The sequence below is a fragment of the Dendropsophus ebraccatus genome, chromosome 15 (genome assembly GCF_027789765.1).
Source record: "Dendropsophus ebraccatus isolate aDenEbr1 chromosome 15, aDenEbr1.pat, whole genome shotgun sequence".
Taxonomy (NCBI): Eukaryota; Metazoa; Chordata; class Amphibia; order Anura; family Hylidae; genus Dendropsophus; species Dendropsophus ebraccatus.
Window position 1 is genome coordinate 19,573,468 of NC_091468.1, and position 19,695 is coordinate 19,593,162.

Consider the following 19,695-nt stretch of genomic DNA (forward strand, 5'->3'; position numbering starts at 1 on the left):
GAGTTTCAAAAGAACAGCAACAAGTATAGAACAGCTATATGCGATCTTTGTCCTTTTTTCCCCTTAGACACCTGCACTCATATAGAGTTTCACTGAGTCCTGAAAAATAAATGCATAGCTTCAGTCTCCTAATCCATGTGGCTCCAGAGACCACTGTTATTTGAGAACCTAAACTGATGATTCTGGGCGTCGTAGGGGCAGCTTAATCTTTTTTAATTCAAATCAACTGAGTCCCATGTGGCGCTAGGATGATACTCTATATTCTGCAATCAGACTGACCTAGGCTTCTTCTGCTCTAAATGATTAATGAAACTGCCTCCCAGTTTGTTTCTATGGAGATGGGAAACTTGACACGACTAAGGAATCTGCCATTCACACTGAATGAATTTAGAAGGAAGTAGCTGCAAAGAAAACAACTTTTTTTATTTTTAAATTGTAAATAATTTCGAGAGCCCCGGACCAATGTTTAGAAGGGAAATTGGTGCCTGGATTAGGAAAACAAACAGGAGTCTTAAGTGGCAGGGAAGGAGATCCAAAGCGTTCCGTAACGTGGCTTCGAGACTGGTTTTTCCAATGATGTTTTGGTAAATATTATTAGTAGAAAGTTCTATTGTGTCCATGTAAAAAGACCAAACCATCAAGCCTTTCCACTCTCAATGCCGTATATTATTGAGATCATATATATATATATATATATATATATATATATATATATATATATATATATACAACAATCTCCTGATATGGGTCTCATCATGTAAGGTGGTCCAATGCCATTACGAGGAGGTTAGTAAAATTGGTGGAGGCGTAGTACAGAAATTGACTGGGAGTTCACTGGAAGGGCAGGGAAACATGATGCCTGATGATGTCACCATGTGCACTAATCTTCTACTGTGTATTATTACTGCCCTGTGACATGATTGGGTACTTAACCCACTACCATGACATCACTGTTTGCCTGATTTTGTGGAGTGGATTATGCTTGTACTTATGTTCCTTATGTTTAGACTGTGACCCTACTTATCCATATACATTATTCATGTACCATGACATCACTTTGTGCTCTATCCCACCAATGTGGCAACCCTTATTGCTTGTTTCCTGAGCTGAAGTTCCTGATCAAGTGGAGAGGTGTTATCTGTTGAATTGTCAGCCGTCGGTCACGCATTGCTACAAGATGTAGCAATGCGCGCCCGACACCCAATGATTTTAGGTCAGGGTCGAAATAAACGATGATCGCTTCATCGGCTGATCGTTGTCTCTATTACACAGAGTGATAATCGTCCAAATCAATTTTCCCTCCATAATAGCCCCCTGTCTGGTGAAAGACACAACCATTGTGAGCCAGCCTATGACCAAACCATGACCGCTAAAGGGCTAGAAGACTACAACCCCCGCTATTTCATTAAAATCCTGTGGCTTTCAGAGTCTGCATGTTGTTTAGGTAATTTCCTTCGGATATCAGTAGACTCCTTTGCTGTCCACATTTTGTGTTTTTAACCGAGCTGCCATTTACGGGTTTCTCTTCTTCAGATATAACATGACATCTAATTGAGGAGGTCGGACATAACACTATCATTCCCCATAATCCGTAGATTTTTTGCTAATCCTCATGTTAATAAATCTTTAATCTGTACATGTCATGTTTAGTTATTCTATTAGGTTATGTTTCTCCGTATGAAGTGAATAAGCTGAGATGGATTACAGACGTGAGCTCCAGCACATGTCATGATATCCAGGACACAACTGTGCAAGTTGTCGTTGAAGGAGTTCAGTTTCCACCTCACATGCTTGTGGACAGCTGCCACCACACCTGTTGCCTCCTCTGAGTTTCTTTTGTATTCCTGCCTACAGACAAGTGTCTCGAAGCCGTGATTTACATCCTATCTGGAGCCGAGGAAGCATGTCCTATGGGATGGTCTTGGAATTTTCGGGCTCCCTTCCAGTGTGGGTCACCACCAGTAAATGAAGAAAATCATGTAGCATGCTCTTGCTCAAACTTTCCTTCCGTAGCTGTCACAATCACTTAACAATGTGGCCTGAGATACTCTGTAAAGTCTACAGAACATGTCATTTCTTAGAATCTCGTGGTTACTGAAAATTACCAGACATTTAAGAAGCTGCTATAATCTGAGTCCTATTGATCAACAAATTACACCACCACTGAAATTCTCATTTTAGATTTATGGGGGATGAAATCAGATGTGGTATAGACGCAAGGAAAAGCTTGGCATAAGGATCATGTCATTTCCTTTCAACCGTATTTATGCTGACATTATTGTCTATAGCCGACACGGGGCACGGGTCCTGCTCGGGGTCCTCCTTTCTTCTGCCAGTGATATAACTGTAGAGGATGCAGAAGATGCATTTGCTATCATGCATGCTTCTACTCTTCTGGCTACCGAAAACTTTACGGAAATGTTTAGGATTAAAAACAAGGGGTAGTTTTTTCCCCATCCCCCGAAACAGCACCATTATTGTCAGTAGGCTATATGCAGTATTGCAGTTCAAATCCAATTACTTAAATAGAGATGAGGTCTGATCCAAACACAAACCATGGACAATAGTAGTGTAGATTCGGTTGCTTTGCTCTATCCGGTTCAGTTCCTCTGTCTTAGGATACCGCCCTGTACCTTTAAGAGAGGTTCTCGGCTTGGGCTGGGGTGATCTCTGACTTGTCCTCCCTTTATCTGTTTAGCATTGCATAGTGTCTGTGAGTATAGCTTGGTAAAAGAAAGTCTCAGCGTTCTCCATACGTGTGTGTCAGTCCACTATCACAGCTGGTCTGTCCCGGACAGGGAACCTGGCAGAGCCAGGCCCTGGCTAAGTTCAGCAGTGATGCCTGATCTGTGTGTGTCCTACTCCTCAGAGAACCAGAAGGAAAATCACCAACTAAGTGACACTACACTTCCTCTCTCCAAGTGACTACCTCCTACAGGGTGTGTATAAGTCCCTGTGAGTGGTGGAGAAGAGTGTGTAAAGAAATGAGAATAGAGATAGGTGGAAGGAAAGTATCATCTCTCATTGGTTCACAGAATCACACAATAAGACAGTAACCCTATAGTTATAGTAACCATATAAAGGCCTGGCCTTTACTGCAGAGGTTCTCAGTTGCTGTTTGTTTCTGGACTTTTCTGTCTGAAGTGAAATGCTGATCATTCGGGTTGCGATCAGGTTACCATTCAAGAACATTCCACTCCTTTGCTTTAATAAACTCCAGGGTTGCTTTGGCTTTATGTTTTAGGTCGTTGTCCATCTGTATTATGAAACGCTGATGAAACCGTTTGGCTGGATTTGAGCACAGTAGGTGCTTGTGTCACTTCATCCATAAACAGTAGTGACCCAGGGCCACTGGCAGCCATTTATGCCCAAGCCATCACACTGCCTCCACCATGTGTTACAGATGATGTGCCATGCTTTGGATCATGAGCTGTAGCAGGCCTTTCCCATACTTTTTTTGTTCCATCATTCTGGTAGAGGTTGATCTTGGTTTCATCCGTCCAGAGAATGTTCTTCCAGAACTGGGCTGGCTTTTTAAACTTTACTTTCATACAGTCTTTTCTTCATGGTAGATCTGGATATTGATAGCCTACATCCCGGAGAGTGTTGGTCTCTTGGTTGACTGTTGAGTAGGGGTTTCTCTTCACGATGGAAATTATTCTACGATCATCCATCACTGTTGTCTTCTGTGGGCGTCCAGGTCTTACTACATTGATGAGTTCAGAAGTGCTTTATTTCTTTTTCAGAATCTACCAAACTGTAGATTTCACCACTCTTAATATTGTAGCAATTCCTCGGATGGGTTTTCTCTAGGGATGGTCCGAACCTGGCGAGGTTCAGGTTCGTATGAACCCAAACACTCGGCAGCAGATTCCCGCTGTCTGCCCGCTCCGTGGAGTGGGTGGATCCAGCGGGAGTGACGCCTGGAAAACTGGGATACAGCCTATGGCTATGGCTGTATCCCAGTTTTCCAGGCGGTCCTCCCGCTGGATCCGCCCGCTCCACGGAATCATTACCGAGAGTTCGGGTTCATACGAACCCGAACCGAACTAGGTTCGGACCATCCCTAGTTTTCTCTGTTTTCGCAGCTTAAGGATGGCTTGTGTCGCCTGCATAGAGAACTTCTTTGACCGCATGTTTTCTACCAGCAACATCTTCCGAATGCAAACGCCAAAGCTCAGATCACCTCCAGGCCGGAGAAGGGGGGGGTGAATATTTTTTTGTACGGTAAGAAAAGAACGTCAGGGCCAGGGGCTTTGGGGAGATGATTTTATGGCCCATTCCCATTCCATAGAGCCTCTAATGAAGGAATGGCATCTTCTGGGAGTGAGGGAAGACTCGAGTCTCTTATGTAAGAGTCAATAGATGTGGAGAGATCCTGAGGACAGGCTGATGAAGGGGAGGGTGAAAGGACATAGAGCTTTTCAAAGTAGGAGTGGAACATGTCCGCAATGTACGCAGAGAGTGAACATTTTTCACGGTAAGGAGTGGTAATGTGAGGGATGAAAGAACAAGCCCATTGCACCAGGTTTACTGCTAAACGCATAAATGTGGCAACATCAGCAGCCAAATAAGGCTTTGGCTTTAGAGAAAGTAAGAGCTTACTGCGTAAGGCAGCAAGTTCTGCACCTGTTGCAGCCACCAATGTCCGGTGATTTGAGAAACTAGAAAAGAAATTTGGGCCAAACATTCCTTTTTGAGGTGAGAGGCTATTTTAGTGAAAGTTTACCGAACCTAACACTGTGGCTATGTTCACACATAGTATTTCCATCAGCCTTTTGGTTAGTAATTTTTCAGCCAAAATCAGGAGTGGAGCTGACAGGGCAAAATTATAATGGAAAGATGTGTTTTCAACCCACTCCTGGTTTTGGTTGCAAAATACTGACCAAAATACTGACGGAAGTACTGTGTGAACATGCTTTTTCTAACCCTGGATAACCCTTTTGAATCCTCAGTAAAGTTCTATGGCTTCTAGCACTGACTTGAAAGGAAAGCTACCTCCAGAAAGCTGCTCTTCATATCACGTTTTTCTCACAATTAGGACATAAGTCATTTATTTGCACAGTAAACTTTTTTCTTCAGTTTTGTCAGTTTTTCCTTAAGGCTGGATTCACACTACATTTTTTTCATCCGTTTTTCCATAGAAATTTTAAAAAAAGAAACAGATCAAAGCGCATCCTTTTTTTTACATACATTTTTGCAAGTTTTGCTTTTTTACATTACATTAATTTTATTGAAGTTTGGCATCCTTTTTTAAAGTACACAAAAACGCAGTTGACCACATTTTTGTGTGTTTTGAAACTTTTTTTATAAAGGAAAAACGTATCAAAACGAATACACACAAATGCATCCGTTTTCCCTTTGTTTTATCATCCTTTTTTTTTTTTTTTTTAATCCTTAGAAGACCCGGCCAATTTTTATTTTTGCACTTTCGATTTTTCCTCCTCCTGTATATAAGTCCATAACGTATGCATTTGTCCACCTAGAGATGAAGATGAGCCCTTATTTTTTGCACCACTAAATGTGCTTTGCAATGGCAGACATATTTTTTTACTAAAATATGCAGTGAAACCAGAAAAAAAGTATATGCGTGATGAAATTATTAAAAAAAACAACACTTTAAAAAAAAAAAAAAAAAAATTGGGGGGGGAGGGGGGGTTGTTTATACGTTTATATGCCATTTGCCCAAGGGTAAAACTGACTTCTTATTTATGTTGCTCTATTCAGTACAATTACGAGGATATGTAACTTGCTAATTTTTTTGATGGGTTTTAAAAAATTTAATCTTTAAAAAATATATATTTTCCTTAAAATCGCTCTATTTCCAGGCTTATAACGCTTTTATCCTTTGTCTATGTAGCTGTTTGAGGTGTTATTTTTTACGCCATCATGTGTGTACTTTCTATCAGTACCTTGTTTGCGTATATGCAACTTTTTATTAACATTTTTCTGGATTTGATGCGACCAAAAATGCACTTTGGAATTTTTTGCGCTTACGCCGTTTACCGAATACGCACACGGCGATACCAAATATGTTTTTTTATTTATTTTTATTTATAAAATGGGGAAAGGTGGGTGATTTTATTAGGGGCGAGGATTTTTAATTACCGGGGGAACTTCTAGTACCACTTCTCTGATATCTCATTGATATCTATGCAGTATAGTTATACTGCATAGGTCAATGAGATAGGCATTCTATTGCTCTCGGCTGCTGCAGCCAAGAGCAATAGAATGCTGAGCCGGGATCAGCACCATTACGGGGCAGACCCAGGTCGGGACAAGATGTGGGGATCACTCTGCGATCATGTAGTGGGAGGGCAATCCCCCCACTACACCACCAATGAAAGGGAAAATCAAGCATTTAGATGCAGCTGTCAACTTTGACAGCTGCATCTAAATGCCTAATTAGCGGGCACAGCGATGGGACCTGCATAGCTGCATAGCTGCAGATTGCACCTAGGATTGCGGCGGTTCAGAGTGGGGTCGCTGTGCGGCCCCCCTCTGAACTCCCCTAACTCTGTACATTTATGTCCTGAGTCATCTAGGGGTTAAACAGATGGGGGAAAAGAGTATGAAAAAAATTTAGTGGGAACCCAGCCTTATTGTTAAAATGTTTGCAGAGGCGCCATTGCTGTGCACAGAATACAGAATGTCAGATTTTTAAGTCAATTTTTGCGCTGTCAAATCTGACCCATTCGTTTTGCAAACCAATCTAACCTACAAAAACACATTAAAAAAGAATAAGGCTATCAGTTGAAGTTTCCGGGCTTCCAGGCTGAAAGGGGTTAATCCGTTCTTCATTATCACATTATATAAGTCGACAGTATTTATATAACTAGCACAGGTGGATTGTTTTAATGCTCAGATGTTCAGGTCGGCTGGATTAAGTGTTTTACAGTAAGCCGGAGTGGTTGTTGGCTATCGATTCAACCTTACAAGGAGAACTGAGACAGATAAAAGCTGACTACAAAGATATGAATGACATCAACCCCTGGGGAGATGAGGGGCTAGACCAGAGAGGAAACCTGAGAGAGGAAGGATCAGCGATGTGATGAGTAATCCCAGCCACCCTGACTCCGCACCAGAAAGAGAGATTGGCCACCGTAGAGAGAGAGATGCTATCTGTCCGGGTCTGAACATTGACAATTAACTTGGCACGTCTTCATAATGCACCTGAACATAGGAAGCTTTCATTTGCTATATAAGCAGCCCACCGGCCATCTTAAAGGGTTCTAGTGATGAAGTCGGCATCAACAATGCTTGACTATATTAAAAGCTTTGTCTAATTATTTATTTTATTCTTATTCTGTGGCAGAAGATAAAAGCATCTACAAAGGGCTCTGGAGGAAAAAGTTGACAGCTGCATCTAAGTGCTTGTTTCCCCCAATACCTGGTGGTCTAGTGGAATCACCCCCCCTTTTCCCATTTTATAAAACAAATAAATAAATAAAAAAAACATGTTTGGTGTCGCCGCTTGTGTATTCGCCTGAACCTTTAAATTCACACATTCCTGATCTCGCACGGTAAACTGGGTAAGTGCAAAAAAATCCCAAGGTGTAAAATTGCTCATTTTTGGTTGCATCAAATCCAGAAAAATTTTGATAAAAAGCGATCAAAAAGTTCCATATACGCAAACAAGGTACCGATAGAAAGAATACATCATGGCGCAAAAAAATGACACTTCACACAGCCGCATAGACCAAGGGATAAAAGCGCTATAAGCCTGGGAATGGAGCGATTTTAAGGAACATATTATTGCGCATTTTTGGTCACATCAAATCCAGAATTTTTTTTATAAAAAGCGTTCAAAAAGTTCCATATACGCAAAAAAGGTACCGGTAGAAAGGACACATCATGGCGCAAAAAATGACACTTCACACAGCAGCATAGACCAAAGGATAAAAGCGCTATAAGCCTGGGAATGGAGCAATTTTAAGGAACATATTATTTTTTAAAAGGTTTTAATTTTTTAAAAGCCATCAAATAAAATTAAAGTTACACAAGTTACATATCATTGTACTGACTTGAGGAACATATATAACATGCCAGTTTTACCCTAGGGCAAACAGCATAAAAACAACCCCCCCCCCCCCCCAATAAAAAAAAAAATTGTTTTTTTTTGGGCAATTTCACCACACATATAATTTTTTACTGGTTTCACTGCATGTTTTAGGCAAAAATTCCGTCCATTGCAAAGTACAATTAGTGGCGCAAAAAATAAGGGCTCACCTGGGTCTCTAGGTGGAAAAATGCACGCGCTATAGCCTTATAAAAACGAAAGCGCAAAAATGAAAATTGGCCCGGTCTTCTAAGGGTTAAGGAATTCTTTTCCTTCGTCAGTACAGAACACAGCTCATTCAGGCATTTACTTACAGGACTTGACTTCAATGCATATCATTGCAGTATGAAAAGTATGAACAGTATGCAGTATGAACATAGCCTTATATACAAGATACTATTTAGCATTTCCATGCATTCGTTTTTATGTGAGATTTTGCTATCTTAGCTTTGTCTTGTGTATCCCATACATATACCCTCATAAACCCTATGTATCGCTATTGCATTATTCTTTCCTAAACACATGCAAACACGGTGTTAATGCTGTTCACTCAAAATGTGTTTCCTGTCCTAATCCGCACATTTTATCCCAGACAAGCCGATGTAACTGGATGGATTGAGCCGAAGCTCCGGATGACACTTCCAATGATGGATGTATTTACACACCTTTAACTTAGTGCTAAAAGTTCGGGGGCCATCTCAGCTGTTAAGATTTAGTAAAAGTTGCATATGCGTGGGGAAGGCTTTAAAAGCTGGTTTGATGGATAAAGATGTACAATTCTATATCCTCAACGTAAACCAAGGAGTTTATCTTCCTGGGGTGTTTATAATAGGGATGAGTCAATTTACCTAGGAATTATGGGACATTTCAGAGCTCCTGTTGGATAATGACAACATTGAACCGTGGCTATAACTTCTGGGTCAGGAGGTCGCCATCAATCAAGTCTTGTTTGTTCTAAATTGCATTGAGCTTCCAAACAATCCTTCCCATTAATTCCTGTTCCTATGGCAATTATACATGAAGATTGGTTCACACCACGAGAGCACAAAATGCATCTCAATTTAAACCCATTGGACAATTTAAAAATAAATTGTGGAGCCATATCTCCCATATATAAAAAACAGACTAAAAAGTTGAAAATAGGTCTATAGTTTACCCCCCATTAATTTAAAGCAACTCTGTACGCACAATCTGCCCCCTCAAACCGCTTGTATCAGATAGCTGCTTTTAATTCAGGATCTGCCCTGGGCTTCGTTGGGCAGGTGATGCAGTTATTGTCCTAAAAAAAACAACTTTTAAACTTGCAGCCCTGTGTCAAATTAGCATGACCTAGAGTGTCTGTGCCCTAGGCCTGCGACCCTTCTCTGACCCTCTACCCTGCCCTCTTCACCATCAGGAATGCCCCTAGAAGGATTTCTCCTATTCATCACTTGTCTGAACATTGCACATGTGCAGCGTTCAGACAAGTGATGATTAGGAGAAATCCTTTCAGGGGCATTCCTAATGATGAGGAGGGCTGGGAGGAGAGATAGAGAGGCTGTGCAGGCCCAGGGACAGACACTCTAGGCCACACCAATTTGATACAGGACTGCAAGTGTAAAAGTTGTTTTTTAGGACAATAACTGTATCACCTCCCAAACGGACCCCAGGACAGATCTTGGATCAAATGCAGCTATCCAAAGGTACAAATGGTTTGTGGGGGCAGATTGCTGGTACAGAGTCACTTTAAAGCGACTCTGTACCCTCAATCTGTCTCCTCGGATAGCTGCTTTTAATCCAAGATTTGTCCTAAGGTCCGTTCGGCAGGTGATGCAGTTATTGTCATAAAAAACAACTTTTAAACTGGTGTCAAACGGACGTGGCTTGGAGTATCTGTGCCCTAACTTTGCACAACCCCTCCGTCCATCCTCCCCTCCCTCTTCATCATTAGGAATGCCCCTAGAACATTTTCTCTTATCTGAACACTATACAGGTGCCTTAACGATCCAGCCCATGTGCCGTGCTGACACAGGTGATGAATAGGAGAAAATCTACCTGTAGCATTCCTAATGATGAGGAGGGTGGGGAGGAGGGACAGAGAGGGTGTGCCAGCCTAATGCATACACAATCTAGGCCATGGCCGTTGAGCTCTGGGCTGCCAGTTTAAAAGTAGTTTTTTAGAACAATAACTTCATCACCTGCGGAACGGGCGGACAGATCTTGTATTAAAAGCAGCTATCCGATGGTATAAATGGTTTGCGGGGGCAGATTGTGGGTACAGAGTCCCTTTAACTGGAAAAAAATAAGGCTTTGTCAATTCACCCCTTAAAAGGAACCAATCAGCACAATTGGGCTTATATGGTTCCCAGAATCATAGTATAGAGCTACTGTGCAGCGCATATCACGTACCAGCTGTGGCTGCAGCAGTAGCTTTAGTAAGGAGAAAAAGTACTTTCTGCTGTGTGTGGCAGAGAGAGGAGCAGCAACTAGTCATCTGGGCGGGGAGTTGCCCGTGACTATTCACTGCTCTCTCCCTTGACAGGCAGAGAGGCCGTTAACAGGCCTTAGCCCCACCCCCTCCCTGCGTTTTGGAAGGGAGGGAGAAAAAAGTTTTAGTGCCAGTAAGCAGAAAGCTTTACCCATCTTCTCCTTAAACTCTGTGGATGCAATGATTGTTTTTGGCTGTATTCTTGGACAGTCGCACTTTGAGGTTAAAATATGGATGTATTTTGAAAATTACGGCTGTATTTTCAACTCAAAATGACTGCCGTGCAAAAAAACAACAAAACTATCAAGAATATTTTAAAGCTATGATCTCACTACTAAATTGACGCCATCTTCCCGTAGTGGGAACAAAGCCTAAAGATTATCTTAAAATGTAGTAAACTTTTACATTGTACTTTAACATTTTGTTATGCTCCATTCTTACGACGTTCCCTAATATATGAACATGGTTACTAAATGCACGCGAGAGGGGTCTGTGCAGCAAGGAAACAGTTAACATGTATGGTTTCTAAGAAATATAGATTATTTATGTCAGATTTTTATTACAGGATATCCTCCATGAAGGAAAATGAAATCTCACTGGGCAAAGCTGAAAGATTTCAGGAAACGGATGGATTTTCCCCCCTCTTTTTGGCAGGTGTGAAATGGTTTGTTTCATTCTAAGAAAAACTCTTGTCAAGTGAAATTCACTCAAGACCAAGCTGCTCCGAGTTATAGAAAGTTACGTGGGTGGAATAATTAGACAAAACTTGCATTATGCCCTTATGTATATAGCTAGCTAGACTATGGGTCAGACATGGTCATCAGAATCCCACCGTATACGTTGTGCTTGAAACGTTCAGCTCCTATGTCGGAGATATATCGCTTCGCGCAGCTGTCACAGGTGTTTATAATGCCACATGTGGCAGAGCAGAAATTTTATAGTGCGGGGGATCTAGCTCTATGGGTTGCAATCGATTGCCAAAGAAAACAGAGGGGGTACATTTATGGCATACATTAGTGTGTACCACCCAAGAGATTCCTCTATTTTGCTTACCTAGCAAAGAGCAATTGTGGTAATATTAACATTAATGGTGCCGTAAACCTTCCTTCTTTAAAGGGTTGGGGGAAAAAATGCAAATAAAATAATTTAAAAATATTATTGACTTCTGGGAGGAGCTTTGCTTTGTAATTGGCACATGTATGCATGTTATAGTCAATATTTGTATTTCAATTAGATAACATTCTCAAAAATCTTTTCCTAGAACTCGGTAGTGTACTGTTTCTCTATTAGGAGAGGGCTACACTTATAAATCACGTTTTTGGGTTAAATATATGTTTAAAGAATTTTTGGTGAAGTTTTTATCTAATTTTAGCATCTAAAATTCTAAAACTATTAGTTGTGAAAATGAATCATTTACACGTACAGATAAATCACTTAAAGGGGTAGTCAACTCGTATATAACTTTCGATACGCGTCCAATCAAGGAGGAATAATAACTCCCGCCACCACTACCTTCTCGGTGCTGCTGAGGGTGTTGCTCAACAATAAGCGAAACATGTCCAATTGTATCCATAGAAGAATTGTGGCACTCACCCGTATAACAGATAAAAAGCCTTTATTGCATAGCGGCTCGGTGAAGACGCTGACAAGTGACTGGGCTACAGCCGTTTCACGCGCTACGCATGAGAGTGAAACGGCTGTAGCCCAGTTACTTGTCAGCGTCTTCACCGAGCCGCTATGCAATAAAGGCTTTTTATCTGCTATATGGGTGAGTGCCACAATTCTTCTATGGATACAAATAACTTTTGATACGTTTCTGCCCATGATGAGACTAACAATTCATTCCAGACTTATTATCTATTCAGTCTCCTCCCCCCAGTTCTCAGCTGCTGCTTTCTGCTGAAGACACAAAAAACTGTGTGTGAGTCTCTCTCTCTGTCTCCCCCTTCTCCTCCCCCCTCCCTTCTGAGACGGCTGATGTAAACAAGTCCCTGACTGGCTTTATCTGCAACATTGTAGCTTCTTTGTAAACCTTTGTAGCTTCTTTGTAATAGCAAATAGCAATGCAGTTATGAACAACTCCTCTCCTATAGAGATGAGCGAACCTCAAACACACTTGGGTTCATCCGAACCTGAACGCTCTGCATTTGATTACTAGTGGCTGAAGATGTTGAAGGCAGCCTTAGGGAGATCCCATATCTGGAGATTGATGGAATTCTGCACACTCAGACCCTGACTGATCAAGACTTTTTACATGCTTCCACAACACATAAATTATTATTATTATTATTATTGTTTTTATAATGAAAGCGACACTTTAATCCTGAGTCATGTTCCAAAGCTCTTGAATTAGTCATTGAGACGCAGGGACTCCTCCTCCAATAGGCTGTGTCAGAGAGTAAGGGCCTTATTACACACAACGATTATGAGCTGTAATTGGCTGATTACTGACTGTTCCAGACAATAACCGTTTGGTGTGTTTGGGCCTGTTAAAAAAGACCACAATCATCGCTTCTCGGCCTTTTGGCTAAGATCAAATGTAGTATCTGTTCTTATTGGTTTGATTTCTGGTGTATCCCCTATCTGAGAACCAGGTATTGGGTAGATTTTTGGAGCAGAGAGGTGTGTTTGTGAGGGGTTAGAGCTTTCTCCGTCCTCTCCAGGCATTGGCCTGGTGTTGCAGTGCTTCCAGGTTCAGTGTGCCCAAAAAAAAAAAAAAAAAAAAAATGACCACAATCAGCTGTCATGCACAATGTTGGCTAATTGTGGTCTTTCAACAGGTTCAGAAATCACAATGGTGACAGCGACTGTCTGCTGCATGTCAATCTGTGTAATAGGAGCGGCAGCAGAGTGGCATTCTCTTTAATGGGCAGCCCGGACGATCCAAAGATTGTCCGGGCAGCCCTCCCTGCGGCCCCTCCCGCTCCTCCCCACTAGCTCTCTGTGCATGTAATACCACAAACAGTGAACATGGAACAAGAAGGTAGTGAACACGCACCTGACAGGTTGGCACTCGCTTCCTCCTCTAGATCGTGCCGTGCAATTGGAGTGGAGGTAGCAGAGTGCCGCTCTCTTCAATAGGCAGCCCAAAGGATCTAAGTATTGCCCGGGCAGCCCATTCCACAGCTCCCAATGGCCTCTTGCACCTCCCCACTTGCTGTCTGTGTGTGTAATAGCGCAAGCAGTGAGCGTGGAATGAGGAGGACTCAATCGCTGATCTGACAGGTTGGCACTCGCTTCCTCCTCTAGATTGTGCCGTGTAATACATCTTTAAGTTCTTTTCCCTCTGGAAGAAAGCAAATTAAAATATCTTTTTTCCCAATTTGGCAAGGAACATCTAACTAAAGAAAAGGGAATATAGAATTTTTAACTTTACATTCCAGAACAGGTCATCTTATAGTTACAATATTTTTTAGGCTATGTTCACACTACGTAAATCTACGGCCGTAGTTCTCGCCGCAGAACCACGACCGTAGATTTGCGGTGTGGACACAGCCTCAGTTTCAATGGGATCCGGGCGGAGCGCGCACACATCGTATACAATCCGGCCGGATCCCATGAGGCGCCGCAAAAAAAATGAAAGGTCCACTATTTGTGGCCGGAACTCACTGAGTTCCGGCCGCAGAAGGACCTGTCAGTTCACACAGTGAAGCGAGCCGCTCCGGCCTCTTGCTTCACTGTGTGCTATGGGAAGCTCTGATGCGGGCACATGATGATGCGCCGGCATCAGAGCTTCCCGGGCGGATAGATCATCCGGCCGGTACTTGTACTGGCCATGATGATCCGGGCTGGGACCGGTCATTCCGTGACCCGGCCAGGGTCACAGAACGGCCGGATGTTCACGTACGCCTTATGCAGTAATCCTCTTTATATGTGGGGTGCAAAGATCATTTAACTTAACTCATTTACCCATAATTACAAGACGTTTCGAAGCTGAGACATTCATGAATTTACCCAGTGCCGTATTTAATTCAAACCATATAATAGTATGAGATATTCCATATTGAAAACATTTCTTTCTAATTAAAATACGCCATAGATTTCATTTTGGTAAGAGCAATATTTGTACACATTCAAATTTCAAAACGATTTCAAACGTAATTGAGTAAAATTTAAATTGATTTCTTCATAACTTATTTTTGGAGATTTTCCCCTAGCCTTTATCCTGGAGGCAAAATATAATAAAACATAAATTAAAAAAAAAAATCTAATCAAATAATGACATTTCTGGATTGATTCCAAACTAGTTCTAAGAATCCAAAACATTCACAATTGAGTGAAAATATGACTAATACATGACTTTTTCCATGCAATTTTAGGTAATAGAATTTTTCCTACTCTCACAATTTTGCCATAAGAGATCACGAAGTTAAATAAAATCAGGCTACAATTTCCTCCCTGTTAAATAGTGTGTGTTTATAAAAGGGCAAGTTAATTTCTATCGTTCAGACACTGGGGCCTGGAAAAAATGAAATCTGATATTTGATTGAAGAGATTACAATAGGTGCTTCTATTCAGTTACTGCTTATGTAATTTTTTGGCCTAATTCAACAGCTGCAAAAATTACTAAAAAATAATATGTGACCTAATTTCACATAGAGATGAGCAGGGATCAATTATGTAACTTTTCAACTCTTTGCCCTAGTTACATTGTCATTACTTTTATCTTTAAAGGGGAACTCCAGATAAGGAAAACTAGTTTTCTACTTAAAGTACATTAAAAGTTATATAGATGTGTCTATACAATGTTTTACCATATCTGTGCGATTCTGCCACACTGGTAGCTGATTGACATGCAGGAAGTGAAAAAAAAATGGCCTCTGTGCCAATTCACATTGTCTCCTGCTCCTTCTGCTATTCCCCCTTAGTAGACAGAGATTACATGCCTCTGTCTCACATTGTTTGTGTTTACTGAGCACAGGCTGATGATGCAGACAGGTGGCAGGGCGTGTTGTCACAGGAGGCGGGGCTGGATTTCCTAATCACTGGAGTGATTCAATATCTCTGACCGGCCAGAAGCAGGTGCAGCAATTTCACTGATTGTGCAAAAGTCTGCAGTGAAATTAGGACTATGTTCACACATGTTGGAGCTTCATTGCAGCACTGCAGCATATTCACAAAAATGATGCAGTAACACAAGTAAATGATGCTAAACGGTACAGAAGATCAGAGCCAGCACTGCCAATCCCACCTGGATTAAAAACAAGGCATAAACAGTATATCCCATGTAAGAAAATATCAGATAAAGTCTTTATTGTGGGGCTCAAGTTTAAAAATAAAAGATGCTTGATCATAATATGTGTGTGGAAAGAAACAAAATGTAAAATTAAATTAAAAAGTTATTTACTTTATTCCAATATTGGCGCTACAGGTAGAGCATACAGTGCTGTGTGGTATTACAGGTAGAGAATACAGTGTGCTGTGTTGTGTTACAGGTAGAAAATACAGTGCGCTGTGTGGTGTTACAGGTAGAGAATACAGTGTGCTGTGTGGTGTTACAGGTAGAGAATACAGCGTGCTGTGTGGTGTTACAGGTAGAGAATACAGTGTGCTGTGTGGTGTTACAAGTAGAGAATACAGTGTGCTGTGTGGGTGGGACAGCAATGAAATGATAAAGTACTGCAAATAATTCAGTAAAACAATGAATGCAATGTCTGAACACAGCCTAGATGTTTTGCAACAGCTTAGGGCAGGGAATGTGCAGGGTGGGGGACTGTGATAAACAGCTGAGGGAAAGCATTGCACTCTGGAACCTGTAATACTGTGTACAACTGTTCAACCAGCCGCACAAATACAGAACAAAGTCCCCCAAAACAAATAGATTTTTCGTCGTTTCAAAACTGGGATAGGTAAGTAATGCTATATGCTTCTACAGAATGTTAATTTTTTTAACCTCTACCTGGAGTTCCCCTTTAAGGCTATGTTCATGCACCGTCAAAATGATGGACAGTTTTATTGAATGGCTGTAATTTAACGGCAAATAATAACTGTTTTTTTTGTTATAACGGCTGTTGCTCTTCCTCAGGTGCAATGAAATTTTTAACAGTTCTACTGTCTTTTGACGTTTGAGCTGCGTCTATACACCTCTGTTTTTGTGGAGTGGAAGCTATTATTGTAGTTTACTTCTATTTAAAAATCTCAAGTCTTCCAGTACTTATCAGCTGCTGTATGTCCCACAGGAAGTGGTGTATTCTTTCCAGTCTGGAGAGCTGGATAAGTTTTCTATGGGGATTTTCTGTTACTCTGGACAGTTCCTGACTTGGACAGAGGTGTCAGCAGAGAGTACTGTGTCAGACTGGAAAGAATACACTACTTTCTGCAGGACATACAGCAGCTGATAAGTACTGTAAGACTTAAGATTTTTTAATAGAAGTAAATTACAAATCTCTGGCCCTTTCTGGCACAATTTTTTTGTAAACAATCCCTTTAATCCTATAAAATACAAAAATACATATGAAGTTGTGTAAACGTTTTTCATTTTCATTTTATCTCGTGCTCGCCATCATACAGACAAGTAGATAAATGTGTTAAAAAAGTATTAGATTATGAACATGTCTCCAGGTAGATTATGAGAGTTGACACATGAAGTCAGAACATCCATCAAGAACACTTCTGCGGCCGGTATCTGGAACACATCTGTGTATTTGCATGCTAAGTCTATTACATTCACCATTGTCATTTTTATATAGTAATGTGAAGTTGTTACTAGGCTTTGTATAGTCATTATCTACTATGACAACCATCAAACCCTCACAGTAAATTACAGAGGAAATGGTTCATTTAGGAGTCAGTAAAATAAATAAAAAAATTAAGAAAAAAAACAAAATAAATATAAAAATGTAAAGTAATTCTCAGATTTGGTCTTTTACACACTGATTTTACACTTCTATGACTCCCATTGTGTACAAATGGATTAAATACAGATGTTACCCATGAGCTGACCCTGCTGACCGTGGCTTAAGTAGACGAAGGAATAGGAGACAGACACTCACTATTTCCTAAAAAGAAAATGATGTTATGGAATATATTTTAGCTTGAGCATGAGGAAATTTAAGTTTTATCGATTTTTATTGTTATTATATTTTTTTTTATTAAACTAGTAAGAGGAATGTTTATGGAAATTTTATGTTTATTTTTTTAAGCTTTCATAATTATTTATATATATATATATATATATATATATATATATATATATATATATATATATATATTCTTTATCTCATCTCATGCATTGGCCAACAACCCTTCCCAGGGGGACTACCAAAACTAAACATAGCTCTTCACTGCTGCTATAAAACCTTCTTATCTTATTGGGACCTGGAATTGCTTAGTTTTATTTATAATACGTAATATGTTTGGAGTTATTTAGCTCTTAAAATACATTTCCATACATTTAACTCTTGGTTAATAGATGCGATACTCTATTCAGGATCCTTATCTACGGTCAAGCTTTTGCTCCAGAAGACTAGAGATGATCAAACAGCAGAAATCTTAGGTGCTATTGAACTCGAACCTTCCGCATTTGATTTCCGATGCCTTCCTGGTCTGTGGGGAAGGAAGAGACAGCCTGGGTACCGCCTGGAATTCCAGGATGCAGCCTAGGTAATAGGTTGTATCCTGGAATTCTAGGAGGTACGCGGACTGTCTTCTCCTTCCCCAGTGAGCGGGAAGGCATCGGGAATCAAATGCGGAAGGTTCGGCAAGGTTCGAGTTCGATAGAACCTAAGATTTTCCCCTCTTCGATCATCTCTACAGAAGACCTGTTCTCCATCATGCCATCACGGTGTCCACACACATTAGACAAAACTTGGCTGGGGTTGCCATTTTTTTTGGCATTAGCCTATGATCTAATGTGCATGGGCAGACCTCCCAATTGTCCACTAATGGCAGATGTTGGGGGAAACAAGCGTTGGGCATGTTGGATTTCAATGTGGCTTATCCTCCGTTCCCATATGCGACAAGCAAAAATAATGAAACAATGAGTATACCTATGATGGATTGAGACAGGAGAATTATCAGTTGGCAATTATTATTCACCCATAACCCATGAATGACCATGATGTAATGCTTGATTTCTCCTCTAGTTGTGCTGCAAAGGAATCAAGCACTTACTGCCAGGTGTTCTCAGAGATTACGATTGATTGTTGGAGGCTCCAACACTCCGAACACTTTCTGTCCCCATCAAGAAATAAGACGAGAGAAAAAAAAGGAGCCGGGAGGATGGCGCCTTGTTTAATCCGGTTATGTGCAAATGTATGAAATAAAAGTATAGGTGGAGTCTCACTTTATGGCTTTATGCGTATCACCCGGCTTTGGGGTAGCTCGTAGCGTAGGATGATGGCTGCCGGCTGAAGGATGCAGTAAACAGGACTCTCTCAGTGTCAGGGGCCGTGGTTTCATGGTTTCATAGGTAGGTATCCTGGTGCTGTCAAAAATTCCTTAACAACAAGTGGAGTATAAAACATAAAATGGCAGATTTATTGGATAAAATCTGTAAAAATGTACACAAAATAAGCAATTACACGTTCTGGGAGTTCCATCCATTTCTTTAACCTGTTCACACATTGTTTAATTTCATGACTGAAGTTTCTCTTTTTTTTTTTTTTTTTTTTTTTAACTGTATGTGAACACAGCCTAAAGGATATGTGTCCACCTTTAAGACTATTTTATTGCTACAATAGAAGCTTTGTAAATAGTCTTAATCAAGAACCATGTATTTTTGTGTCTATACAGAAGTATATGTCTCCATAGTAACAGACTACAAATAAACAAACCAGGTGTAGTCAGGGGCATTTATAATCCCTCTTATGTATCCCAACTTTTTGCTACAATCATGAATTTAACTAAAGGGATTATCCAGGATTAGAAAAAAAAATACACAGCTACTTTCTTGCAAGAACAGTATTACCCCTGTCCTCAGGTTGTGAGTGATATTACAAATCAACTCCATTCACTTCTAGGGAACTGAACTGCAAAACCCCACACCCAAACTGAGCATAGAAGAGTTTCTGGAAGAAATTGGTCACGTTTTTCCAAGTCTGGAAAGTACTTAAAGGAAGAGGTAGGAGATAGATAAAATGAGTATGACAGCAGGATTAGGTTACACAGAGTTAGTTTGTAGTCTGTTTCTATAGAGACAGATTTGCCTGCATTGGAGCTGTAGAAACAA

At 40.8% G+C, this 19,695-nt stretch overlaps 1 long non-coding RNA gene and 1 pseudogene across 1 annotated transcript in view; both read left to right on the forward strand.

The window, feature by feature from the left end:
- Positions 1–18,762, forward strand: part of LOC138774346 (uncharacterized) — a 52,170-nt gene extending 33,408 nt beyond the window's left edge. The window contains exons 2-3 of the long non-coding RNA XR_011360293.1: positions 11,092–11,180; positions 18,611–18,762. This is a non-coding gene — a long non-coding RNA (uncharacterized lncRNA). The remainder of the gene's footprint in view (positions 1–11,091; positions 11,181–18,610) is intronic.
- On the forward strand, positions 13,034–13,234 carry LOC138774603 (U2 spliceosomal RNA; annotated as a pseudogene).
- Positions 18,763–19,695: the final 933 nt, after the last annotated feature.